The sequence below is a fragment of the Lynx rufus genome, unplaced genomic scaffold, assembly GCF_022079265.1.
Source record: "Lynx rufus isolate CCGP_SWC_20201006 ecotype Redwood Valley unplaced genomic scaffold, mLynRuf1.p SCAF_9, whole genome shotgun sequence".
Taxonomy (NCBI): domain Eukaryota; kingdom Metazoa; phylum Chordata; class Mammalia; order Carnivora; family Felidae; genus Lynx; species Lynx rufus.
Window position 1 is genome coordinate 38533553 of NW_025814897.1, and position 27835 is coordinate 38561387.

Genomic DNA, 27835 nt, shown 5'->3' on the forward strand with positions numbered 1-27835 from the left:
CTTCTTTGGCTCTCCCTGTGCCCAGCTGTACACTGTGAGGAATTCACGATGCACCAGGAGGAATTCTGATACAGGAAAACACGCTCTCCCAGGACAATCACAACAGTAAGGTCTTCTCAATTCACACACCCACTGAGACACTTGGGTTTTCAGGCTCCACGTTGCGCCCACTCAGTGAACACCAGTTATGTTGAAGAGCATTTGGTTTTCACAAGGGGGATTGAGACTTTCCTGTATACGCTGATAGAGGAGAGAGTGGATTGCCCTGTGATTTACCAAAATGCAGAGCCCAGGAGGTCTCCAGCCAGATGGAAGCAGGTAGAGTTCCTGAAGATGCCATGTAAAACTGACAGCTTCTGTTAATAAACCCAAGAAAAGAAAGAATTGGGGAGGAGAAACACTTCATTAAGCTGAATGGACATTTCAGACTGGAAATCTGCTGGGAGATTTTCTTCCTTCTAATGGCAGGGCATTGAAGTTTAATTATCTTTGTGTATGTGTGTGGAATAAAATATTCTTCTTTTATTTTGACTTATAATCTTTGGGGTTCATTATTTGATCCAAAAGATGAAGGTACAAGATTTAAATTATTTTTGGAAAATCTTTTGCTTTGTTTTGCTGGATTTTTTTTCATTCATTAACAAACTACTGAATCCCCCATAACCTAGGAGTTCTGTTTGGCTTCTAGCCACCACAGACCAGAGAGGAGAGTGCTTTCAAGCAGATAAAACTTTATTTCAGTGTCATGTAAAAAGATAACAGTCCGGAACTTTCTCGGGCTGGTTAAGCAGTCTAGGACTGGAGCGGTGGCTCTTTCTATTTTTGCTTTTTGTTTTCTTTTAACCGTGGCTTCTTTTTTTTCGTGTGTGTGTGCGTGTGCGTGTGTGTGTGTGTGTGTGTGTGTTTTCTTGTGTTTTCTTTTAACCATAGCTGCATCCTCAAAGTTCTTTCATGGCCAAGACAACTACCAAAGCTTATTTTCCATATTCACATTGCTAGCTGAAAGGAGGCAAAAAGAAAGAACTGTATAGGCACTTCTTCGGAGATTTCCCAGAATTCTCTCCCACACTTGGTGTCATTGACCATCCCTAGCTGTGACAGAGGCTGGGAAATGCAGCCTTGAGTCTGAGCTCATCGTGACCTGAAATAAAGTCTGGGCTCATGCACTAACAAGAGGTCAGAAGGATTACTGGGTGGATAAGCAGTGGTGTCTGCCATAAATACTTCCTTTGTTCATATTTCCATGGCGGGGGTTGGGTGTATGGTTGTGGGTATGTGAGGAGTGTGTGTGTGTGTGTGCGTGTGTAGTGGGTATGTGTTTGGAGTGAGAGTGCGTTTTAAAATAAGAAAGGAATTAGGACATTCTCTAACTCAGAGAATGTGTAATCCAGTCCAGTCAACAAAACTCACACACAATACACACACACACATGCATACACATGGATAATCTTATGCACAACAAGCCCTTAAGAGGTGAAATAAATGAATTAAGGAAGTAAAAACAAACAGCCATGGAAACACTATGTTAATTTATTCTGTCAGTGCTCTGGAACATATCATGTCTAAGCTCCATGCTTAGTTTCTCCCAGTTTGGCCTAGAATTTGTGTGAGCTTATTTGTGTGCACGTTTGTGAATGTACTCATTCTTTTTGTAAAGATGGAGGTTGGTGGAAAATAAAATAAGAAACTCTTTCCCAATTTCTTTCTATTCTTCTCCTTCATGCTCTGATTATGTTGAACAACGACAAAAATTGCAATGCCATTAAATTATATTTATCTATGCATTACTATTGTATTTTGTATTTGTCTATTGTATTTGTGTATGTATTATTATTGTATTTCGAATATTTCATTTGTATTATATGTGTATTGTGTATGTATTTATGTATGTATTACTACTCCTTGTGTCTTTTTGGAAACAAAAAAGATTTGAGGCCGACAGAAAAACATAAAAACAGGTTTTAAAAATCAGAAAATGGGAATGAAAAGAAAACCATCAAAGAAAAGGTAGGGAGGGCAACATAGAGAATGGTTAAGAACTTGGATTTCAAGACATAATTTCAATCCAGCTCCTTTCCTTATTAGCTGCATAACTTCATGCAAATGACTTAATGTTTCTGTGTTTTTATTACTTACCTGTAAAATGAGAATTATAATACCTACCTCAGCTAGATTAAATGAATGTGTATGTATAAGACTTGGAACAGTACCTGCAACATAGTAAGAGACAAATGCATTTGTTGTTTTCTTATTATTACCACACTAGGAAAGTAAGTTGAAGTCAAGATAGGGATAGTTTTCAAAAGATATACCATTAAGACTTATTATGACATCTTCATTGTTGTCACAGTGCTGCCACTAAGTTCTACTTGTTCATCTCTTTCTACATGTCTGTAAAATCAAGATGGCATGGCCTATGTCGTAGGGAGTTCCTGAGGATCAAATGATACAGCGTCTAGCATGGTGCCTGACAGACAGTCAGTGCTCATTACATATTTCCTCTATTCTCCTTTCCCCCTTCGCCTCCCCTCTTGGTTCAGGATGAGTCCCGCCTTTCACCCTGAGCCTCAGGGATCACTGACTCTATCTCACACAGAGATCAGGAGCAACCTTCATTTGTTTCACTCTGTTATCCACACACCAAGTCTGGCACCCCGGGCACCCAACAGGAGCTCGATGTGATTTGAATTAGTGCACAGTCAATCAAGGCAAAATAAAGGCAAGCTGCATGAACAATGCATCGAGTCAAGGACAGGAATGGAAATGAGGATATTGCATGGGATTTAGGTTTTTACCATGACTTCTCTCATTTCACTGGTCTTTGGCAAAAAATAGGAGCCACACACCTCCTTCTCTGTGCTTGACCAAAGAAGCCTGAGAAAGTGCTTTCTTCTCACTTTTTAAAAAGTTTTATTTATTTATTTTGAGAGAGAGAGAGAGAGAGAGAGAGAGAGTGCAAATGGGGGAGGGGCAGAGAGAGAGAGAGAGAGAGAGAGAATCCCAAGCAGGTTCCATGCTATCAGCACAGAGCCCAACACAGAGATCAATCCCACAAAGCATGAGATCATGACCTGAGCCAAAATCAAGAATCAGATGCTCAGCTGACTGAGCCACCCAGGGTCCCTGCTTTCTTCTCACATTTTTGTTATAAATATTAAATTGCATCTCAGCAAGGATAAAAGAAATGGTCCCCTTAAACTTTTTGCCAAGGGAAAATTATCAACAATTCAGTCATTAGACTGATCTTTTTGCCTTTTGGAGCCCGCCTAACACCATGAGAGAGGTTCTCTATGCTTCTTATCAGCATGTGTTCCCAAAGAGGCAGAGAGATAAGAGTTCCCATCCTCACATCCTTAGACAGGGGCTGAGAAGCTCCTGATGACCTATGATCAGGAGAACCCTGTCTGGGGCTATTAGCACATTTCCCAGAAGCTCAGCCTTGTCCAGAAATGCTGTTCACTGCCAGATACCATGCAATAATAATCATGATGGTCAATCATTGGGAGTTTACTCTACCCCTGGTGTGGGGTCTAACAACTACATACTCTGTCTGGTTTAGTCATCCCAACAGCTGTATGAAGTAGATAATACTATTATCACCATTCTGCAAGCAACAAAACTCAGAATGGCTGAGTTACCTGCCCAAGTTCACCATTAGTTAAATGCTAGAATGAGGATTAGAACTCAGGATAGGATTTCTTTCACCAGCTAGTGCCTCAATGCCATCACTGATGGGTCTTCTTTGAGTGGACAGAATTGCATGGGGACCTTGTTAGCTTGAATTCAATTTTCAGAAGAAGGCAGTGGAGAGTGAATGTTCAGGATACATGGCACCATTGAGTGAGGCAGATCTGAATGGCAGGTAGGAAACAAGCTGAGAGCCCTGAGCCCAGGGGGAGTGTGAGAAGCTACCAGGCAGGCAATGGTGTGGGAAGTGGAGGTATATAGGCATTCGTTCATTGCTGTAATCCACAAATGTTATCCCCAAGTATCCCAGATACTGGGAATAGTGGTGATGGGGGAACAAAGACATGGTCTCCACCCTCATGGAGCTTATAGTCAAGTGCTCAAGGACACGTATTATTTGTAAAATCTTACAAGCAACTGTAGATCACAGCTGTGATTTGCGAGTGCTTTGAAGGGGAAGGAATACGGTACCATGAATTCCAAATTATGAAGAACTTTGGATTCTGGGATCCACATCTTAGCAACTCAACAACTCCTACCTCATTTGCAAAGGTTTCCAACGCAAGCAAGTGTCATTTACTGGGACTCTGGGGATTCAAAAAACTGTAAGAAACTAAACTAGTCACATCATCTCTGGAAAGAAAGGAAAAGTGTTCTATGTATCTGGTCATAGACTGGCTAAGCTCTTCTCATGGATGCGGAGTGAGCTCACATGCAAATACCCAGGGAAGGCTGACAGAGAAAATACTCAAGAAAACAATGTTGGGGACAAGTGTGCCTCCACAGGCAGCTGGGCATTTATCCAAGTAATATGATCTTCTCTTACAGGCTTCTGGAGGCAAGTAGAAGAGCAGCAATGGCCAGAAATCACACAAATTTGCCTGACTTTGCCTGTTCCGGGGAGATTGTCTGCCTCCAAAACACCTGCATGCAAATTATTTCAGGTTGCTGCTGACTGAAAATATAGTTCTGCAGATAAGGTGTCTCCAATCCCATGACTTAAAATCCTATCAAAAAAGAGGCTCAGGGAAACTGCATTAAATGGCACAAATGGTTTAGGAAGTAGGTCCATCTGTGGATGAAGTATTTACAAAGCACAGGAAGTGCAAGCCTCCCAGAGCATCCATAACCCACTGGGCCCTCATCCCCTAGCATCTCCATATTTCCATAGATCTGACCCTCTTGTGCCTTCCACTGAGCCCTCGGCCACTCATGCCATGTCGATGCAAAGTGCCCCTGCATCTTCACCTTCTCTGAATTTTCCCTTTGCCCTATGGCCTTGCGGCACAGCTCAGAAAGGTGCTGTCCATGCTCTCCTGTGTGAATGGTGCCTCCCACATTAGACATTGCCACAGCCATGCCTCCAGCTGGGGCTTTCTGGAATCCTGGCTCTCATAAGCACAGGCTATTATTTTTCTCTCCCACACCGGATCCTTTCTTCCTATTATTACTGCAAGATAATCTTCCTGGGGCACCTGGGAAGCTCAGTCAGTTAAGTGTCCAACTTCGGCTCAGGTCATGATCTCACGGTTCACGGGTTTGAGCCTCATGTTGGGCTCACTGCTCAGCACAGAGCCTGGAGCCTGCTCTGGATCCTCTGTCCACTTTTCTCCTCTGCCTCTAGCTCTCTCTCTCTCTCTCTCTCAAAAATAAACAAATATTAAAAAAAAAGATCATTATCCTCTCACCTTCAAAATCCCGAGGTCCTTTAAGCACCCCACTGCTCCTCCTGTTAATGACCAACCAATGTGCTCCAATGTCTGTGAGCTCCCGTATCCGTGCTGACTCTATGGCAGACTGTCTCCCATTCTTCTGTAGCCAACTCCCGTCAGCATATTTTGCATCTTCACTGTCCATGTGCATAGCGCATCCATCACTCTAGCCAGCCAGTCCCTCAACTTCCTCACTTCCAGGGATCTATCCCTTTGTCCACCTCATTTGTCCAAACCCATCATCATGCCCTTACCCTTGTGGTCCTCTCTAATAGCTTGGTTTCAAAGGCCCTGTTTCCTAATTACCAGTTCTTGTATTTCTAGTTCACTTCCTTTAAAGACTCTGACCTCCCAAAATTATTTAACCCCATCATGATGACCAATCCATGAGTGCTACAATCAGTCGACCTAGGGACCTACTCCTTCCCTCCTTAACTACTGAAGAGTTCATGGTCTGTTATTATAATCATTTCCTTGTAAACACTCTTCAATCAGCAGCCTCCTTCCTTCTGTAGCGCCAACCACGTGAAGTCCAAACCTGATTAAACCCTGTTATCACTTACTCTGGGCTTGCAAAGCCTGCAGCTGTCTATTTCTAGATTAAACACACACACACACACACACATACACACACACACACACACACACACACACACACACTGTATGCTCACAAATCTCAAATAGGCACTAGACAATCTACCATTTTCCATTCTTCAAAACGGTTTCTCATTTTTTCCCCTCTCCTCAAATTTCATGCACCTGTGCTCTTCCACCCTTGACCTTGTCTTCTATTTCACCAAGAAAATAGAAGCAGACACTAAACAAGGAACACCCCTTTCTTCCCATACCTCAACTTCCAAGCTGCCTGTGCTGGAGACTCTGCTTTTCTTCATGTTCGTTTGAATAAACGGTGCCTGCTCCTGTGGAGGTGATAGCTCTCCTTTTACCCTGGTTCCCGACCTCCTCTCTTCCTCCTACAATTGGCTCCTGTAACTATCCCTTCTCTCCTCTGCATTATGGCTCTTTCCGTCTCTACCATTCATGGCAGTCAGCACAGAAGCACGCCCTAGTATCTCTCTCCCCTGAATAATAAAAAAGTCCAATTGTGCATTTCTTCCAACTCTCACCTCATCCCCGTGCTTTCCTGCCCAGCAAGCCTCTTGAGAGAGTTGATTACAGCCACTGCTCCTTACTTTGTCTCCCCTGCTCCCTGCACTAGGGCCTTCCATCCTTGCTGCACCACTAAACCCGCTCTTCTTGAGGTCAACAATGACCCCATGTTGTTGAACCCTGAGATTACTTGTCTATTATCTTACTCTCCAAATCAGAAATGTTTGACATATTGGCCACTATCTTCTTGAAATGTCTTCTTTTGGCTTCTGACTCCACCCTCACGAAATGGCACCACTGGTAGCTTGAGCCAATATTAATCATATGATTAATATAATAATATAATGTTATAAATAATTAATATAATTATAATTATACAATTAATATATAATTAATAACTAATATAATAACAATAATCTAGGTGCTATCCTTGATTCTTTCAATTTCCCTTCTCCCTACCTCAACGCCATCAGCAAATCCTGTTTATTCTAATTTCAAAACACATCTGGAATCCATCCATACCCCCACGTTTCCATTACTACTGATCTATAATACAAGCTCCCTGCATCTCTCTCTGGGAAACTTAGAAGGCATTTCTCAGCCTCTGCTTTTGCTCCTTTCCATTCTGCACACATTAGTCAGAGCAATATTTTGTAGTCAAAAATCATATGATGTGTCTCCCTGGTTAAAGCTCTTTGGTGGCTTTCCATTACACTCAGAAACCAACACTAAGCTGTTCAGAGCCATGGATGATTGGACCTGCCTACATCTCTGACTTCATTTCATTCCTTCCTCCCTCCCCTGCCCCCCACCCACTAACCTTCAACTGGTTCAGCTTTCAGTTCCTCTGACAGACCAAGTTTGCTCTTGCCTCAGGCCCTTTGCACTAGCTGATTCCTCTGACTGGACTGTGCCTCCCCTCTACACTTTCATATTTGCATGACTGTTCCATCTTATTAATCACAGTTTAAATGCCAATTTGCTAAAGAAGACTTCCTTAACCACTCAAACTAGAGGCTGTATTAATTGCCTCTACTTCTCTAAGTAGCATTTACTACTCTGATATTTTCCTTATAATTTTATCTATTTCTGTATCATCTGTCTCCTCCTACTAGAATACAAAGCATCAGGAGTACAGGGGCTTCTTTTGTATTGTTTGTTTGCTCATGTATGTCCAGTACTTAGAACTGTGCCTAGCACTCAATAGGTCCTATCATTTAATGCACACCAACTGAATGAACCTGGTGACTGAATTGTACTGTGATTAGATATTGTGTGAAAAGAATATTAAAAGTGACCCTTTAGAAGCTTAACTTTATCTCAACCTTACCTCTGATATCTATATTCTTCTCAACTACTACCGTGGGTTTCCTAAAAGCAAAGACCCTATCTTTTATTTCTTATTCTGCATAACAACTACCACCCTATTAAGCTTACAGCTGGTGCTCAGCATATAATGTGTTGATTATGCAACCTGAAATAATTACTAAACAATGCAAGGCAGTGCTGTTACACTTGACCTGTTTGGAACTCTGTATCTGGCAAATATCTTTAGTAGTTACTTAGCCAGGAATCAGAGTTGCTACCAAGAAATAGACAAACAGAACCCAGAAAACTCAAAATAGAAGTCACAAACTATGTTATAAAACACATGCAAATTACAAAGAGCAAAGCTCTTTACTCAGAGCCCTCTGTTTATTCCTTTATGGAAAGCCTAAGGAGTTTACTTGATTTCTAGGTCTGCCTGATACTATTCATTAATTCAGCAAGTATTTGTTGAGTTGCTTCTATGTACTAAGCGCTTGTGTTAGGTACTAAGTAGAAATCCAATGATGAATAAAATGACAATCTATGCCCTCATAAAGATTGTAATCTAGGGAGGAAGATAGACATAAATATTTTAAAACATGTAAACTAATACGTAATTACAAAATAATATAAATGCTATAATGGAAAGTACAGGGTAGAAACTATATCAATGTTTGTTTCTTTCTCTTATACACTTTCATTATAAAAACATTACAAAATGTAAAAAACAAAAGATATGTTATTATGAGATGTTATACATCTCACAAGATACATAAGGTTTATAATCTTTACAACTCCTGCTTTCCAGGGTAGAATTTAGAACCCAAGACAGACATTATAAAAAATGACAGCTGGCATCCTCACGGTAGGGAGGATTTTTAAAACCAAATATAGAAAGTAAAACAAAACAAACAGGCAAAAGAAAACACCAGTCTCAGGTTACTTTTAGTGGATAGTCCTATAATGCGAACTAGGTTCCAAAGGAAGAGTCATGCTGGAGGCCAGTACTATGTCTAAGGTTTCCAGTGAGGACCCTAAGCCATCTCAAGGAGTAAAGTATAATCTACATTCTGTTTGAAGAAGAAATAGTAATATAATGAATAATTATTAATATATATATTGATGATATATATTAATATATATTGATAATATTGATATATATAATATTGATATATATTATATATAATATATAATATTGATTATATATAATATATAATTGATGATATATATATTGATGATATATATTAATAATTATAATATAATATATAATATATTATATTAAATATTATGTAATATTGAGAGAGAGAAAGACAGAGACAGAGACAGAGAGTGAGCAGGGGAGGGGAAGAGAGACAATCCTAAGCAGGCTCCATGCTGTCAGCACAGAGTCGGATACAGGGCTTGAACTCATCAACCATGAGATCATGACCTGAGCCAAAATCAAGAGTCAGACACTTAACCAACTGAGCCACCCAGGCGCCCCTCATTATTATTTCTTACTGTCTTTGTTATTTTTGTATATGTCTGTGAGGGAAGTGGAAAATGGTTTTGGTCCACCACTTACAAGCAAAAACCATAATCGGTAGAGATGATTGGGATTGGAGGGTGATGAATAGAAGATCCAGCTGTGATCCAGGTGTGCTATAGAAGTTCCGCAAAGGGGCTGGGACTAGTCACAGAGAATGTCACCATGAAGACTCTGGGATAGGAAATATCTTTGATAGTTTATAAAAGGGAGAATTTTCATCGAGAGAGTCCAGAGGACTGAATGGTCAGATAATCCACCTGGATAAGTGATCACGAAAAGTGATCAAGAGCGAAACAGGAAATGACCAACTACTAACAAAAAGGGGTGTCTTATCTGTTTCCCTAACTCATCTCCTCTTCCGCACCCACAAGCTGTTATTCCTCTGCCATGTGGGTCGTAGGTAAGAAGCAGGCTGCAAGCACAGCTAGAGTCCTAGAAGATGCAAAGTGGCAGGCTCTCAGTCCAGCGTAACCCAAGGACCAGAGCCAGCATCAGAAAAGAGAAGAGAGAATGGTTCCGCTGGAGACTGGTGGAAAGGGAATGCCAAGACTCAACTCATACTGTAGATTCTCAAGCATTCTGGAATACTCACCCTAGAAAAAAGTGTGCTTCAAAACCTCAATTGCCTCAAGCAATTAAAGACTCCATAGCTGCAGGCAGAATCACCACAGCAATGGTCTCTGATAACAAAAACCTTCTAGAAATTCTCACTGTATAGGAAAAAAGCTGTTCCCATTTATTTCAGATATTAACAAATTTCTTAATGTAATTTGTTATAGGAATACTTGTCCAGTATGTCAGCCATTCTAGGGAGGCTTAGTGCTCATTAGATTCTTTTAAGACTGAAACACTTCCATTGGTAAAGAGTACCTTCCTTAATGGTCAATTTAGTAAATATGTATAATTTAATACATTACATATAGGCATATACACAGAATAAGTGAAGAAATATTTTTCCTTGAAAACATTAACAATGATTGCAAATAATTTGATTCTTCTGAAGTATTTCCAACACCAGATGCAAATTTAATGGATGAGTTTTTGAACATTTCAAATCCCATAAGCTGCACAAGCCATCTAAAAGTACAATTATCACATAATAAGTATCACACCAATATTTGATCCTTTCATAAAGGATAGGTATAAGGGTTTCATTAATTTCTTCATTATTTCTATATTTATCCTCTACCTTCCTAGGTTATGATTCTATTTGGATACTTTCCTAGCATTTCAGTAATATACTTTCACACCTTCCCAGGGCTGCAAGAATAATTCCAGATACAAAGAAAAATAAAACAGGTTTACGGAACCTGGTTTAGCTCCTAAGACTTTGTTATTTCTCCCAAAGGGAGTCAAACCCAAGCCACTGCTCATCAGACGGGGCTTCCTTTTTTTTTTTTTTTTTTTCCTAGTTAAATTTAACTTGTTACATCCATGAGACTTTCTAGGTCCACTCTTGGCCATAGTTTCTATTGGCTTTGTGTCTCCCCACAAAATGATACATTATTTAAGCCTTGCTTGGCCAGTGTTACAAAATCCATTGTTCTATCTTTGCAATGTATACCTCTGACTTGTTAGCATTATAAAAACATTTATACTCTTTATTAATATTTTACTATAATGTAGTAGGATCTATCAGAGTTTTTATCTCCTTTGAAATGAGAAGCAAAGTCTGCAGACTTATCTTTTCTCCTGAGGACATTTGGTTAGTTTATTTTACTGCAACACAATGTTGAGCGTGCTGTTTGGTTATGGTGTGTGGTCATTGGCTGTATTTACTTTTTCAGTCCCCTTTCAACTTCATTATTAGGTATGACCACCAATGCTGATCAGTGCTTCCTGTTCTTGTGTTCTTGGTGTACCTACCTCTACTTGGTATACTCACAAGTAATCCCTTCCTGTTTACACAAATAGAAACCGTTGCCTACCTATACTTTAGGAACAGCCATACACTTAACAGAAGATAGAATACATATTATTCTATTCTATTCCCTTTACTTGTAAGTTTTCACTTTTGTCATTTCAATACCAATGTTGATAACTTAAAAACAATATTCTATTCAGTTGTGTAAATAAGACATTCCAGAAACTCCCTGATCTTTTCCTGTCCCAAGAAGAGGAATGAACCACTGTATGTCATAGAATATGACTTAGCTGTGATAATATATAGATAAAAAATATGGAATGGGTGAAACCCAATAGAAGTTTATTTCTATTCATATGTTGGTGCCAGGCAGCTATTTCCCGTAGAGGTCGATCTCCTCCATGTGGTGACTGGAAACCCAGAGTCCTTCCACCTTGGGGCTCTACCATTCTCTATGCCTCAAATTCATTGTCATCTTCACCCAACTGACAGAGGTGTGCATCCTGTGTGCCACAGCCTGTAGTAAGAATGAGTCACGTGGCTACATCCCATTGCAAGGGTGACTGGACAACATAGTGGGGTCATGGCCCTGGTGGCAAACCTGTTAAGAAAGGAGACAACAGATTGAGGTGAGCAGCTAGCAGTCTCTGTCGTAACACTCTCCAAAGTACCCTGGTTCCTTTTAGTAGAATACCATTTGAGATTAAATCGGAGTACTAACAGATATACATAAAAATTGATGGTAAGAGGCTGGGGAGGAGCAGCGAAAAGTCCTGAAAAGTTTTATTTTTGATGCTGACTTCTCCTATTTGACCTAACATGTCACACTGTTCCTCTATGTCCCACTGTTCGTTAACCACTAAGACATGCTGCAGTCCTGGTGTGGAGAATGGGGCAAGGGTGCCGAGTACCAGGGCAGCACGCTGTACACTGGTCAGGGGCCCTAAAACCTACAAGGAAAGATTATAACTGGGATCTAGAGAACTTATTATGCCACTTGGTAGTTGAATGTAATCTTTACTGTGTTTAAAGTTCCTAGTCTGTGAATTGAGAATATAGAGGAAGACCCTCTTCACGAGGACACTGTAAGGAAGAGGGGTGAATGGGCTAATTCTGGAAACATAAAGTCAAAGAATAATGCAGACGGTAAGGCCTGAGATGAAATTCTTTTCTGTCTTTCATCTCAGGAACTTCTCCCACAAGCCCAGCATTCAACTCCCTAAGTTGGTCAATGGCCAACCTGAAGACCTCTCAAAGACAGTGAATTTAAAGGCCAAGTTTCCAATCGATAGAACTCACTAGGTGTTCTAAAGAGAGAAAAGGTAACGTCTGCTTTTGTTCCACATACCCAGCCTGGACTACCTGCAAGGACTATTGGGGATTTCATTTCTGGCTCACAGCGGTCTGCCTCCTGACCCTGGCAATGCACGTCAGCCCCCCGAAAGAGCTTGACTTTCCTCCTTCAGAATTTCTCAACTGTCAGCGAATTACGGCTCTGGGCTCTGATCCTCCAGTGTCTTCCCATTTCATTTAGAGTGAAAGTCAACATCTTTACAACATCCTCCGAAGCCTATTATGCTCTTGGCCCCATTCACGACACTTAATCTCGAACCCACTATGTCATTTATGTATTTACATGTCCTTTTATATAGTCTGTCTCTCCCCGCTGAAATGTAAGCCCCATGAAGACAGGGACCTTTGCCCATTTTGTTCACTGATGTATTTCAACCACCTAGAGCAGCACCTGGTATAACAGAGGTGCTCAAAAAATATTTGTTGAAAGAATTAGTGAAGGAGTGATGCTTACTTAAATCCATTCTTAAAATACTGTGTCAGGATGATTTGTGCTGCAAATAATAGAAAACCCAATTCAAAATAGCTTAAAGAGTACAATTTGTTTCCTCACCTGACTGGAAGCCCAAAGTTAGCATGGGATCAGGAAGGGGGAAGGTGGAAAAGGATGCTGGGTAGGCAGCCAGCAATGTTCACCAATGTCTTATGGGCCAGAGTAAGCCCATCTTCCCTGCAGGAAGTTGGGGAAGAGAAAACAACGTTGTCTTCTGGTCCCTTAAATTAGTGCTGTTAATTTATGACAAAAGAGACGGAGTGTCTCCCTGGCCACGTGTAAATTTTTTATTCGCTTTAGATAAAAAAAAATGTGAGCACATGGAAGATAGGATGTGTTCTTAGAAGAGAGACTGGCCAGCAGTGCAAGGGTTAAAGGAGGTGTGAGTCTGGCCGTGCCTGAGGATGGTCTCCGAATCTGGTCCTGAAGAGGCCAGGCCTCCCTGTGGATGTGAGCACTTTTAAAATTGCCCACCTCATTACCTTCTCATTCCTGCTCACCAAGTAATTTTCTCATCTCCGACTCAGCTCCTAGGATGCCACAACACAGCCAGGGGCCGCTGGCATTCTGGTCACTGGAGGGTTCACTGGCTCACTGGAGGGTTCAACGCATGAGCCATGTGGCTGGCTCAGCCATCTCTTGTGAATTCTGTAATTCTTGTCCTTCAGCAAAAGTCTAATCATCTGAGTGTAGTCATCGCTCCAGTTTTGCTTCCAGCAAGGAGAGGTAATATTGCATTTGTAATTAAGCACACCAGCTTTGGAGTCGGAAGGACTGTGTCTGGATCCCAGCTCTGCCAGGTATTTGCCATGGATCTTGAAGCAAGTCGCCTAACCTTCTGAGTCTCATGTAAGACAAAGCTAATAACACCCACTCTGCAGGCTTGCTGTGGGGTTTAGATAAAGTAGTGTATGAAAATGTTTGGCTCAGGAGCTGACATGGGGTAAGAGGTACTGAACAAATAGTACCTCTTCTGATCAAGGCTGACAACCAGAACCTTGGTCCATTATAAACTCACTGTCCTGCTAGGCCCTGGCAGTCAGCCAGCCAGTCCACCTTGCCCTGGCAATCTGCCTACCCCATCACGTAGCATCTTTTTAACTAACTTCAGCCTCCTGAAGAAATAGTCTGTTTAGGGATAATTGGGCCAATGGAATATATTAGTACTGTGATGCCATATTTGTCTCGATGACTAAATATATATCCCAGCAGCAGTTTCTATGCCTGCTTCTTCCATCCGTTGTGTGCACACACATGCACGCACACACACACATTTGTGAGCACAGTACCCCATTGTCCATGCAGATAATCCAGGCAGTCTCCTTGTGGACAAAGACTTATTTAACAGCAACATAAGAGATGGGTCCTTGATGGCAAACAAAGGGGGTTGACTTCATTTTAAGTGTTGACTTCAGCTCCCTGTTGCCACCATGCTGATTCAGAATAAAGGCATCATCACCCACAAACCTAGGGTGGCCTCCTCTGGCTTCACGCAGAAAGAACAAATCATAATTTCACAGTGTCTTAAATTTGACGCTGAATAAGTGATAGTTCTCTGAGACTTTTAGACTATTTGATAAAGTATGTGCAGCTCCCCCAAAACAGCCTCCCACTGCTCTCATCCTTCTTTGCTGATGGGTCACAGGAGGAGAAAAGGAGGCAGGAGGGAATAGAAAGGCCACAAGATTTCCCCCCTCTACTTTTATTATTTTTTAACTTTATTTTTATTTATTTTGAAAGAGAGAGGCAGAGAGAGAGAGAGGGAGAGAGAATCCCAAGCAGGCTCTGCACTATGTAGAGCCCAATGTGGGGTTCAAATTCATGGAACCCCATGAGATTATGACCTGAGCCAAAACCAAGAGTCAGACACTTAATCAGCTGAGCTATCCAGGCACCCCTCCCCACTCTACTTTTAAAGCTCAGGCTACAGTTGCTATGGCTCTTACTAGTTTGGGGCTAGCAAACCCAGTCTTTCTGTAATGTTATAACCAAGAAATTCTGTCCCCAAATCACCTTTGTTAGTGTTTTGGGTGTAAAAAAACATAGGAATATCTTGAAAGAGCAGTAATTCTGTTCTTTCCTCTTCTCCCACCTCTTAGGTGATCTCCACCTTCCTCTTTTCTCATCCTCCAGGCTTTCTCCTCTTGTGTCCAACCTGCCACTAGGGAGTCTCCTTATCAAAATGACACTTTCCCTCTTGCATCTGAACCTGGGCTTCAGGAAACCCTAGCATCTTGTATTGGAAAAATCTCCCATTCTGATTAGATCCCCCAGTCTCAGGAGTGGAAAAAGGCCCTTCCAGGTCTCAGGGAGGACCTCGCAGAGAGTGGTTACAAGGACAACTGATGGGGAACAAGAGGCCAGGGCCCCAGGAAACAGATGACAGACAGCCTGAGTCAAAAGGTCAACTGAGACCAGATTCTTTGTTGAGAGGAGCCAAGGTTGAAGCCAAAACAGAGTCCAAAGCCAAATTTGAATATTGAGGAAAGCCTGCATGGTGAGGATGAGAACATGGTGAGCCGGAACCTGTGGAAGGCATAAAGACTCATGGGTGGGAAGTGCACAGATGTAGATCTCTGTAGGGTGCATTTGTCAGCTTCAAGGAGCCAGGTGATACAGAACCAACTCAGCTCGGCCAGACTGTGTCTTCTAGCCTCATAGACAAAACTTTACTGGTTACTAACACTTATCTGTAGCCCCCTCCTCTGGGCCTTTGGAGCCCAGTAGGAAGCTTCCCATAGTGTGAGACTAATGAACGGTGTGAGCTCTCTGAAGCTGGAAAAAGGTGGGCTGAAGGCTGCTTGGAAATCCCAGAGGCAAACAGGGTCCTGAGGATGGAGTCTGGGCACATCTTCAAACCAAGGAGGAACTTATTTGAATTACCTGGGCAGGTGGGAGGTGTGGTGTCTCCGGGGCTGTGACAAGTCTGAGAGCTCCAAGTGCAGAAGGGTCTGCTGCACTGAAAAGGCCAGGGCATAGATCATTTTTCCCACCCTCTCCACAGTCTGCTTTAGAGATAAAGAACCAGGCTCAGAGAGGTTACGTAATCTCCAGATCACTGGGCTGTGAGGAGAAGCTGGACGGCCCTTACCCAGCACCTACAGTTTGATTACTCCTACTGACAGAGAAATGTCTTCCCCTGAAACCAAAACTCTTTATTTCTGTTTGATTCTATTTGAAAAAATAATAACCATGAAAATATCAACATTAAGCCTGAAGTTTTAGGGGTGGTGTCACTCAGGGAGGAAGACTCACTGGGAGTTGTTTGCACAGAGGGGCACGGAGAGTGGAATTTGGCTGTGTTTCTCTCCTGCAGCTCCAAGGGTCTGATTTGTTCTCTGGGAGGGCTCTCTGAGGCTGACTGTCACTTACTGAGGGCAGCAATAGTGAATGCTTGGAACTCTGGGCCTGTACACAGCCCATAACTGAGGGCTCTAAACAGATAATTCTTTTGTCAGCAAGTATTAACAAGAAGCTCTCTTCTTGGAAGAGAGCTGAATACTGAAGAATAATTCTCTGTCTTCAAGGTGTTAGCACACTCGGGTACAACAATGAGGAGTCCTTAGTTCTATGGTTAAGTAGTGACTATAAATACAATAGTTCAAAGAAGGCGAAGATTGGATGGGCTAGTACAGTTTCTTCCCTCCCTCCTCCCCTTCTTCCTACTTTTCCTCCTTCCCTCCTTCCTTCCTTCCTTCTTTTATCCTCCCTCCCTTTCTTCCTTCCTCCCCTCCTTCTTTCTTCTTTCCTTCCTTCCTCGCTCCCTTTCTTTCTTCATTCCTTCTTCCCTCCCTTTCTTCCTCCTTCCTTTCCTTCCTCCCTCCCTCCCTCCTTCCCTCCTTTCCTTCCTTCCTTCCTTTCTTCCTTCCTTCCTTCTCTTTCCTTTCCTCCCTCCCACCCTCCCTTCCTCCCTCCCTTTCTTCCTCCTTCCTTTCCTCCCTCCATACCTCCCTCCTTCCCTCCCTTCCTTCCTTCCTTTCTTCCTTCCTTCCTTCTCTTTCCTTCTTTCCTCCCTCCCACCCTCCCTTCCTCCCTTCCTTCCATTCCTTCATTCTTTCCTTCCTTCCTCCCTCCCTTTCTTCCTTCCTTTCTTTCCTCCATCTTTCTTTCCTTCCTTCTTTCTTTCCTTCCTCTCTTCATCCATCCTTCCTTCCTCCCTCCCTCTTTCTTCTTTCCTTCCTTCCTTCCTTCCTTCCTTCCTTCCTCCCTCCTTCCTTTTCTTTCTTCATTCCTGCCTCCCTTCCTCCCTTTCTTTCTTCATCCCTGCCTCCCTTCCTCTCTCCCTTTATTCCACCCTCCTTTCCTTTCTCCCTCCCTCCCTCCCTTTCTTCCTTCCTCCCTTCCTTCCTTCTTCTTTCCTTCCTTCCTTCCTCCCTCCTTCCCTTTCTTTCTTCATTCCTGCCTCCCTTCCTCCCTCCCTTTATTCCACCCTCCTTTCTTTTCTCCCTCCCTCCCTCCCTTTCTTCCTTCCTCCCTTCCTTCCTTCTTCTTTCCTTCCTTCCTCCTTCCCTCCTTCCCTTTCGTTCTTCATTCCTGCCTCCCTTCCTCCCTCCCTTTATTCCACCCTCCTTTCCTTTCTCCCCTCCCTCCCTCTCTCCTTCCCTCCCTTCCTTCCATTCCTTCCTTCTTCTTTCCTTTCTTCCTCCCTCCTTTCCTTCCTCCCTTCCCTTCATCTTTCCTTCCTTCCTTCCTTCTTTCCTTCTTTCCTTCCTTCCTTCTTCTTTCCTTCCTCCTTCCCTTCCTTCCTCCCTTCCATCCATCCTTCCTTTCTCCCCCCTCCCTTCCTCCCTCTCCTCCTTCCTTCCTTCCTTCCTTCCTTCCTTCCTTCCTTCCTATCTATGGAGAGCCTGTACCAGGCACTGGAAAAGGCCACAAACAAGGCAGATTGGGCTCAGCCCTTGTGGAGCTTGCAATCTGGTCAGGAAAGCTCCATTGCCTTGAAGATGAGTAGTTTTAAAATGCCTAAAGGGAAGAGGGAGGGCATTAAGGCAGATCAACTATAGGAGCACAGGCAAGCCTGGGGACCAGGGATGGAAAGGTAAGGAAATAATTGTATAGCCAAAGGGATTCCTGGCAATATGGTTCGGGGATATAGGAGCTCTTTTATAAGGCAGATGAGACACAGGAGCAATGTATGTATATCCATCCACTTATTTTCTTTTCATCTTCATTTCTGCCTTCCTCAAGAGAATAGTTTCTTTGTCTCTGCTTCAAATTTCCAGCTTGCTTTTTATCTTTCTTACACTGTCTGATTTGTGTTAATTGCTTATAGTAAACTATTGTAGTTCAGCATGTAGCTGACCATAGTGGAAAGAGCCCAGCCTGGGCTGGGCTGGACTGGTTGACCTGGAAAAATGTCAGCAGGTGTGGGAATATGGAAAGACAGGAAGGGAGAGTCACCACTTGAGCCCAAGTCTTGCGGGAGAACTGCAGCTCCAGCCCAAGCGCCAGCACCAAACCTGGTGGTGCAGCCCTCAGGCACTCCTCACTCACAAACAATGCCAATGACAACACAACCACATACTTTACATTAACCTACTCCACAGACCAGGCACACTCACACTACAGTAATTCCCTCCTTACCTACCTGGGACTCCATCTTTGCACACCATAAGCAGCTGCAAACAGACAATTGGAATAAGATCATTGTTGTAGAATCTGAATTTCCTGTGTGGAAGTAGATAAAAGGACGGTTGACTACTTTAACCAACTTAGAGAAGGTTTGGAAGTAGGAAGAGGACTAAGTACCCTAGTAGAATAAGGCTGGTATCTGGGACGGACTACAATCTGCATCCATCCTTCGGGCACATCATGCACCTAAGCAGCACTGAAGCTTGGCTACCTGCTAGGCACAGCTGTCATGTATTCTGTGCTGAGTGCCTAACATGTGTAACCCAAATATCAGCTGGACCATCTAGCCACTTTGGACCTAGATAAAAATCAGTTGGAATAATGATTCCGTGTCTTATGGAAGTTCAGAGCCTTTTTTGTTTATTTCTACCCATTCTTGAGGGATTTGTGTTACCTCCAGTGTGCTCTTTGTTGCATAGCAGAGCAACCCAGAAACAAATCCCATCTCCTTCCTTTATTTAGAAGACAAAGGCAAAACAAAATAAACAAACCACTTAAGTACTGAAAACACTTGTAAATGTAATAATTATGATTCTAATATCCCAATTAAAGAGCCAACAAAAACAATTTTAAGTTAGACATTAGTCATCTCCCTTTTCAAATTGTTCTTCAGCCTTTGGACTCTGGGGAATTTTCATTGGCCATTTGCCTGGGTGCCCATGGTAGCCTCCCATCATCGATTACCTTCTCTCAATAACCTCTGTCTGTCTGTCTGTCTGTCTCTGTCCCATCAAGAAAAATTCAGTGTTGAAGCCATTGACCATGAATAGGAACAGCTTAGAAGAAAAAATGGGTCCTAGGATCAAGGTAAGGGTGGATGATGAATAACCTCTAATTTGTTCACTTCCAATTGTACTCTACCTTTGGTATTTTAACCAAGGTTACTAGAAGGATTTTAAATAAAGAGGCTTTTATTGGACAGTGATCCAAGATATCCATGCTTTCACTACTTCCTTCCTCCAAATCAAACTCTGATAATCCTGGATCCCACCCCTGCTCTCTTTTTCCTGATAGCAGGTGAATAGGTCAACAAGTCAGGCAAACACTGAATCAAGGAATATAAATCTGAAAGGAGGAAAGGTGGAGCAAAGACCAACCAGCCCTCCTCAGGCACCTGCTATTTTTGCCAGGCACTTTAGATTCTTCAAAGGAGACGTGTTGTTCAACATTTTGTTGCACAGTTTTTGGTGTCAAAGCCAATACCAGAGACATTTTATTTTCTTGTCAGTTTATTGTTCTAGTGGGCTTCATCCTTAAGAAAATCCCTAAGGAGGACACTCAGATTATGACTTTCAGACAATATATAGGATAGCTTAGACAATTTAGTGAAAGAAGGGGAATAATTTAATGTGGTGGTGGTGAGCTGAAAGGCATATCAGATCTAGTCCAGACTTGTAAGAAATCTCTAGAAGCTTACTGTGCCCATGATTCATTCACTGACCTGTACAGAAGTAGGGAGGTGTTTGGCGTTTTACATTGCTCTTCTGTCTAGTGTTAATGCTGGTACATTTGACTTTTGGCTCAAGGGAACACAGCTCATCTTTCCAGAGTAAGCAGTCAATGAAATTACATCCCACCAAAATCCTCACATAATAGATTTGGATGGGCTACTCTACTCTTCTCCAAGGTTCCTACAACAAAATAGCCTTAAAGCCAGTGGCCTCACTTATACTTGGAGCATCAGTGACGCTTTGCAGGGTCTCAAGAAACCAGCTGCACATCCAGGTGTTTCAGCTCTCTAAAAAACATGTAGACCACCAGGCAGAATTGATTCAGTGAGGTAACTGTTGTTTTTGGCCATCCAGCAACAGCCAAAGGGGAAGTGCTTGAGCCAGACCTGGCCCATCAGAAAACTACCATCCCCTTGGCTAGAAGAACAGGCTTAATGACAGGCGTATGACCCATGCAGAACAAATCCTGAAGCTCTTTCTTCAAGTATAGGTATACTCTACTAAATGAAATACTTGGCTTAAGCTAGTTTGAGTTGGTTCCATCACTTTCATTAAGATTCGTGAAAAAAATACCATAATTTCCTAGTCTAAAACATAGAAAATGACCAAAATTCAGCTGAATTTTATTTCCATTTTGCCTGAGTCATAAATTCTCCTGGGGTCTCCATATATGCTAAGCCTAGTTATGCTAAAGACAAAGCCATTGAAAATTGGAGTTCCTGACTTGGTAATTGGTGTAGCCTTGCCTCTTACAAAATAGAAGTATAAAACTTACTAGCTTTCAGAGCAAATGGAGAACCAAATTCAAATTTAAGTTTAGGTGTTTGGGGTGCCTTGGTGTCTCAGTCTGTTGAGCATTCGACTTCCACTCAGGTCATGATCTTGAGGTTCGTGTGTTCAGGTGCCACGTCGGGCTCTGTGCTGACAGCTTGGAGCCTGGAGCCTGCTTCGGATTCTCTCTCTCTCTCTCTCTCTCTCCTCCCCTGCTTGTGCTCTCTCTCTCTTCCAAAAATAAATAAATAAACGTTAAAAAAAGATTAAGTTTAAATGGTAAAATGTCCCATCTTTACTCAGTTCTGTCACTCTTGCTTATAATTATTAGTAGGATTTAGCATATATATATATATATATATACACACACACACATGTTTATAAATTTAATAAATAAATATATGTTATATAATTTACAAGTATAAACTTTTTGAGGACAGGATTTATGTCTTGCTTATTGGTATAATCCTCAAAATGCCTCAGATAATAAGAGCATCATTTATTGAATGCCTAGTAAGCACTGCACTGCATGTCTTTCATAAATTAAGACATAATTTTAACAAAACTCTAAAAAGTGAACATTATTATCCCCTTTCCTCAGATGAGGAAATTGAGATTCTAGAATATTCTTAAAGTCATGCAACTAGTAAATATCAGGACAAGAATTTGAAATCAGGTCTTTCTAATTCTAAACTTACGTTCATGAAATTATACTATACTGCACGGTACTTAGCACAAAATAGATAAGCAATGAATTCTTGTTAAATTAAATAGAAAATCAGAGCGGTTTTGTGAATAGGTAGCAAATTGCAATCATAAAGCCAGTAGCTTCCAAAATAACATAAATTGGGTTGGAATTATTTCAAGTGTGCTAGTCTTGTTTCTTCAGCCAAAGGAAAAATACTAGGATGTTGAATCCCTGATTTATATAATCTGGTATGTTTAAAAGAGTGTTGCATACATGTAGGTATTCGGGAAATTTTTATTTAATTAAAGGGCTCTGACTAGAGTTGGAACCCCCACTATTTAATGATACAATCCCTTCGCAAAGGCTATCCAGAGGTCACGTGCTGGAGCACCATCAGTAATTAAACTCAGTAAAAAGGAGTACAAAGTTCTGCTCAACCCACATGGTCACTAATGAGGAAGGTGCCAATCTTTGGCAAGTCATGCGATTAATGGAGCTTTCAACACATCCTTGGGCATGCAATAAACCTTCTCTGTCACATGCCTGCCAAGGCCTGTATTCTAACCTGGAGGCTATTGTTTCGCTTGCTACATTTGCCATTAAACATTGCTGACATCATCAGCTATTGAGAACTTGGGCTCAGGCCTCAACAGGTAGGGAAGCTTTGAACTTGCCATCTGTCTAGCACTGTAGTGTCCACAATTTTCAGGCATTTTGACTTTCTGGCTGCAGGGGCCTCATTATTGATTCAAGTAGTAGAGGAGGGGGATGCCTGGCAAAGGCAGGAGGTGCAAGGAGGAAGGATAGTTGCCTCCAAAGCTGCAGGAATGCTGGGAAGACCCTGCTCTCTGGGAGGAGTCAGGTTTACCATCTGGCCACCAACCAGTACAATCAATCTCTAACTTCCCAATGCCCTCTTAATGCCATGCTTGTAACGGTTGAATAGCTCAGTGGGGTAAAGGAAGGGGGAAAGTCCTTTTAGAGTGACTTGAAGTTTGAAAACTTCCACTGTAATGACTCAGAATGGCCCTCCAGCATTAGTAGTCTATGACTGGAGACCCACATCTAAGTTCTCACCGCTCTTTGAGGAGGTGTTGTCTAAAGCTGGTGTTTGGAAAACCCTAGAGTCCCAGTCTTGACCCAGTGTAGAAACTACTCTGGTAGAGAAGTAGGTGGGGAAATGGGCCATAAGAACAGCCTTTCTGAGGCACCTGAACAGCTCAGTTAAGCGTCTGACTTTGGCTCAGGTCATGATCTCACAGTCCATGAATTCAAGCCCCATGTTGGGCTCTGTGCTGACAGCTCAGAGCCTGGAACCTGCTTTGGATTCTGTGTCTCCCTCTCTCTGCCCCTCCTCTGTTCACTCTCTGTCTCTGTCTCTCTCTCAAAATAAATAAATATTAAAAAATCAAAATTAAAAAAAAGAACAGCCTTTCTCCAATACTGGGATAGGCAGTCCCAGTCGTGCCTTGCAGACCTATCACACAAATGATACACTGAGCATAGATTGTTTCTCACTGAGGATGCCAACTGGCATCATTCAGGGCCTGCCTACGAGTATCTTAGAATGAATAATTTCAATGAATTGATCCCAAAGGATATCAGCATTGGCCAAATGGGCTCACTCTTTGTGAGCAGTGAGAAGAAGCATCACTATGTGAAGTGACTTGGTTGAGTATAGAAGTGTGTGTGTGTGCGTGTGTGTGTGTCTTTGTGCATAGACAATTTGTGTTGTATCCTATAACACTCTTGTCACGCAACTCTTTTCTACCTTGTCATTGTCTCCAAACATCTAACAAAATGCATCCTGGCAGAGTAGCTTATGTCTCATGTTTCCCATAGGAAGACATTCTGCTCTCTCCTGTGAACCCAGCAGCTACTAATCATTGCATGCCTAATCTCTCCAGCAGTGTAATCTCACAGTGTTGTTTAATTTTCCATCAGAGTCAGCCTCATCTCCCCAGCAGAATTAAACCTTCACGGAATCAGGAAAAGATCGTGTTTCTCTGTATCCCACAATGCTATGCACAGAGTAAAACACTGCAGTATGATGCATACAGCAGTCTACCCAACAGACCTGGCCCTGCCATTTTCTAGCTGCATGACTTTGACTTGATTTAAATTACACTTACCTGCCTCACCTGAACAATTAGATATTAATATCTACTTTACAGGAGTCATGTGGAATTAGAGAATGCGTATACAGTGACTGAGACATTGCCCGGTGGGTGGCTTCTGTTATTACCCTTGAGTCAACGCATTTTGATAGTGATGTGTGAATAATGCTGTGTGGACTCATAGGAAAAAAGCTAAGCATGAGATGAGTTTTGTAGTTGGTTTGCCTGAAATGAGTCTTTATTTTCTTCCTTGTAAAAAGTGAGCTTCCAGGTATGTCACAAAAGGTAAGAAGGACATATGGGGTTAGTCTGAAGAGCTGGGAAAGGTATAAATTTGGGCTGGGAAAGGGATCTATTTTGAAGGCATGTTTTAAAAGAAATAGGGCATGGCTGAGATACACCCTAAGGCAGAAGGATAGCCTGAACTAGTGCATACTAACTGGTAGAAGTTCTAGGATCCTGTGAGTTTGTTGCAGATCTGGAGGATGATGGGGGGTAGGAAGGAGACCATGATGCCTATGAAAGCTAATGACATAGCAGGTTTTTCTAATGTTAAGTCAGAAAAGGTGTTAAAAGTCATCTTCCAGGGCACCTGGGTGTCTCAGTCGGTCGAGCGTCTGACTTCAGCTCAGGACATGATCTCGTGGTTCGTCAGTTAGGGCCCCATATCAAGCTCTCTGCTGTCAGTGCAGAGCCTGCTTCAAGATCCTCTACCCCCCTCTCTCTGCCCCTCCTCTGCTCATACTCTCTCTCTCTCAAAAATAAATTTAAAAATATATATTAAAAAAAACATTTCTCTTCCTTGTTTCCCAGACCCCGGTACCTTCTTCCATAAGGAGTGTAGCTATATCATTCAAAGCCAAGCAGATGCTGATTCTAGAAATTTCATATAGGCTGAAGTCATACTGTCATGTATCCAGGATTGATGAAATTCCAAGTCCTTTCTTGCCAATCTCTCCAGCCTCTGGGCCAGAAAACTACCAGAGTTCTAAATGATTTGACATGACAGGGCTTAATCTTGTATTGGATTTTCAGGAATAATGGCCGTGGTTGTGGTCATTGCTACTGTGAGGTTTATTGACACAGAAGGCTGGAGATCAGCCACACTGCTGACTTCTAGACTTTGGAGAAGTCAATGTCTTGAGAAAACCATAGACAAACTTTGCTTCCTTGTAGCATCTGAAGTTGATCATTGCAATAATTTGTACCATAACAGTGACCCACAGATTAGTTTAGAAGGGCAGTGTCACTGGTTCCCAGAGTGAAGGCACAAAACTCAAGATCTAGGGATCCCTAGAAATCAGGACATCCACTGTGTATGTGGCTGAGGGAAACGAGCCATCAGTTGGAGAAAAACTGCATGTTGTTACAAAGGAGGTCTGTGCCTCTGAGTTGTCTGTCCACAGCATTATCTGCATGGAAATAAGGAAACCAGCCAACAAACATGTAAAGAGATGCTAAGCTTCACTCAGGACTAAAGAAATACAAATTAAAACAACAATGAGATGCCATTTTTTTCACCTATCAGATTGGCAAAAATCGAGTTTGATTATACCCCTTGCAGGCAAGGATGTGGGCCAAAAGTCATTTTCATACACTTTCCATGAAGTGTAGGTTGATGCAACTTCCTGGAAGATGATTTAGTATTATCCATCACAGTTAAACAGGCATACGTCCAGGTAGCTAATAACCTGCCTACTAGGAACAACCCTATAGTACAGTTATATTTACAGGAACCCGTCCATATATGTGCATGAGGATAATCTTGGATGTAGTTCACAAGAGAATAACAATGGAATAAACCAAAACATCTAACAATAAGGAAATGGGTTAAATAAACTCTGTATCTGTAATACTGGATTCCTGGGTCAAAGATGGAGCTGAGACTCTGGGAAAACCAAAGCAACACAGGGCACAAGTGACACAAAGAGAAAACTCTGGAAGTAAGCAAAAGTTTTCTTCAGATATTTAGCAGAATACTGATCAGCACATGCGAGTGAGGAAACTACTCAAGGCTGGAGATAGAACCATCCAAAAGGGTTGGAGGATGTATAGCACTCACACAGGGCTGGGAATAGTGCCTGTTCCCACCAACTAGACTGGAAAATCTCAGAACCAACAGGACATGGGGTAGAGTATTCACAAAGGGACTTTCAGTATTCAGGAGTATTTAGCCCCAGACTAAGCATGGCTCTGGTCCCACCTACCAGTCTTAAAAGAAAGACCCAAATGGATCAAAGGTCTCTGAGTAATTCAACTATGTCCCAGAACAAAGCTCCAAAATATTTATAGAAATGCAAAATATGCAGCACCCTTCAAAGTAAAATTTATAGTGTCTGGTATTTAATCAAGATTACCTACCAGGCTTGCAAAGATGATAAAAAAAATAGAACCTATAATAAGAAAAAAGATCAATCCGTTGCAATAGACCCAGAACTAAAGCAGATGTGAGAATTAGCAGACAAGAACGTTAAAAGTTATTATAATTTCCTTTCATGTGTTCAAAATGTTAAAGAAATTTAAAGTATGAAAAAGAACCAAATCAAACTTCTGGAGACACACAGAATGTAGAGCAACTGGAACTCTCATCTGCTGTTGGTAGAAATGTAAAATGGAACACTACTTTGGAAAGCAGTTTGGCAACTTCTTAAAAAGTAAAACATATGCTTGCCATATATTCTAGCTATTCTACTCCTCGGTACTTACCCAAGACATATGTCCATATAAAGGTTTGTACACAAATGTTCATAGGAACTTTATTTGTAATTCAGTTAATTAACTTGATTGCAGGGATAGTTTCACGGGTGTATACAGACTTTAAAACTTATCAAATTGTATACTTGAAATATGCACAATTTATTATATACCAGTTATATCTTAATAATGCTGTTAAAAATTTTAAAAAGAGGTAGGGCTATAGGTGCTGTATGGAAAGACCTCCAAAATACACTATTAATTGAAAAGATGCAAAGAAATGTGTATGATGGTTTTCCTTTGGGTAGCTGGATCCATATCTAAAAATATAATGATATATGCACAAAATTTTTCCAGAAAGATGAACAATACATTGCTAATAGTGGTAATCTTAGGGGGGTGGTGGGGATAAAATGAAGTCTATTTTTTAAATCATTGTTGAACTATTTAAGTTGTTTTAAATATGTCTACATTTTATTTAAAGTTAATGTTAGCTGGGGTTTCATGAGAGGTAAGATTGAGGAACGTTTTATTTTTCTGTATTGAGATGTTTATTTTTGAAAACACAGAGGTATAGACTCTGAAAACCAGCTTGGCAGTTTCTTAAAAAGTTAAATATATACTTACAATAAAATCCATCAATTTCACTCCTATGAATCTATCCAAGAGACATTAAAGCATATGTCCACACAAAAATATGCTTGTGAATGTTCATGGCAGAATTATTCATTATAGTGAAAAAATCTCCATCAACTGGTGAATGGATAAACAAAATATGGCATATCCATGAAATGGAATACTATTTTTTTAATTAAAAGGAGCAACTACTAATACATGGTACAACATTGATGAACTCCCAAAACATAATGTTAGGTTAAAAGAAAGCTGAAGCAGGGGCGCCTGGGTGGCTCAGTCGTTAAGCATCCAACTCTTGATTTGGGCTCAGGTCATGATCTCACAGTTCACGAGTTTGAGCCCTGCATCAGGCTCTACGCTAACAGCTTGGGATTCTCTCCTCTTCCTCTCTCTGCACCTCTCCTGCTTATTCGCTCTCTATCAAGATAAATAAATAAACATTTTGTTAAAGTTGAAGCAAAAGACTATATATTGTGGTTCCATTTATATGAAATTCTAGAAAGGCAAATTTATAAACAGAATCTATATCAGTGCTTGCCTAAACAGGAGGTGGGAACAGGGAACAACTATAAACAGACACAATTGGAACTTGGGGGGATGATGGATGTATTCTCAAACTGATGATGACAGCAGAACTCTATAAATGTATGCAAATCATCGAATCGTGGACTCACCGTGGCTGGATTTTGTGGTATGTAAACTACACCTTGATAAAAGAGTTAAAAATGAAAACCAACCACTATGAAACCAGAAATGAAGCCAGTAGCCACAGACGATGCTTGCGTCTCCCAT